This window comes from Belonocnema kinseyi, chromosome 10, assembly GCF_010883055.1.
Source record: "Belonocnema kinseyi isolate 2016_QV_RU_SX_M_011 chromosome 10, B_treatae_v1, whole genome shotgun sequence".
NCBI lineage: Eukaryota > Metazoa > Arthropoda > Insecta > Hymenoptera > Cynipidae > Belonocnema > Belonocnema kinseyi.
Genome location: NC_046666.1, coordinates 97,214,049 through 97,215,378, shown reverse-complemented (window position 1 = coordinate 97,215,378; position 1,330 = coordinate 97,214,049). Strand labels below are relative to the sequence as shown.

At 43.6% G+C, this 1,330-nt stretch overlaps 1 protein-coding gene across 2 annotated transcripts in view; it reads right to left on the bottom strand.

The window, feature by feature from the left end:
* LOC117182250 overlaps positions 1 to 1,330 on the bottom strand; it is a 267,859-nt gene that overhangs the window by 148,593 nt on the left and 117,936 nt on the right. The gene's annotated exons all lie outside the window — the stretch shown is intronic.

Sequence of the window (1,330 nt, the reverse complement as noted above, 5' to 3'; positions counted from 1 at the left end):
ACTAAGAACACGGAGTGACCCAAGGACAACCGCCTTCTGCATTTTTCCCGCAAGTTTTCTAGCATATTGTTGACACGCAGGGATGCTTTTTAGGCTATTAGCTCCGCAAATAGTTAGGTGCATAGAGAGATTGATACCGCTTTGGAAAACCAGATTTACTATCTCATCTGGAGAAAATCGTGTGACAACTAACAAGGTCCACCTTAACATACAGTTGCCACATTTTGAGCCAAGACGTTCCTGTTGATAGCTGAAGGGCTTGTCATGCACACCCCGAGCATTTAGCTCACATACTATCTAGTTGTCCAACTGACGCGGGAACGACCCACATTCAAAGGCACTATGCGGCACTAAGAGTGCTTTATTACCATCTCTGTCAATCTTACGGCATTAACCTTAATATCGCTCCTCTAAATGCTACTGGGAAAATCGAGTCAATTGTCGAAAATGGGAAGTGCCGCATATACTGGAACTTTATATTCTCGACAATTGTTTCTGTTGCTCACTCGAGGCCCGACATGGTTCTCCTTGATTTCGAGAAGCGAACCATGTTTGTTATCGAATTTTCGGCACCAGCTGACAAAAACATCATAGCCAAGGAGAATGAAAAGAAAGAGAGGTATCGAGACCTTATAAGGGAGTTGCAACGATTGTACCCGGAACATTCTGTTAAATTAATCGTCCTTATCATCGGCGCTCTTGGAGGTGCCAAGCTTTTACTCGCCAATGTCCTAAAAAGCATCCCTGCTTGTCATCAATATGCTAAAACACTTGCGGGAAAAATGCAGAAGGCGGTTGTCCTTGGGGCGCTCCGTGTTCTTAGGGTGGACGAGGCTTTTGAAGGGACGGTCATATTGATTCCGTTACAGACTGTAACAACCTATATCACGGTCGTGAGACTTGGTTATGGCTGAAATTTTGTCGCGATTTCGCGCAGTACCATTATAGGATACCTTAAGCTGCACAGTAGAGTACTGTAATGGACATGGATGTGCAGCAGAGTCATATGATGCACATGGCTACAAATCTGAGATATCTACCACGCAGTCTAATTTGTCACAAATGTCTACTGCGCAGAATTGTGTCCTACAAGTACCTACTGCGCATCTCTATGCATAATAAATACCTATTCTACAGCCCTGAGTATCATATGTATCTACTGCCTTATGATCTGCGCACTACAAAATTCTACTGTGCATCGCAGCATGTCTTAAATCCACCGCGTAGTCCTTCACATTGCAGGACTCTAGTGCGCATCCTAATTTACCAAAAAAGTACACTCGGAGTTGTATGTTTAATAAATACATAATGCGCAGGTCAAGTAAGTCAA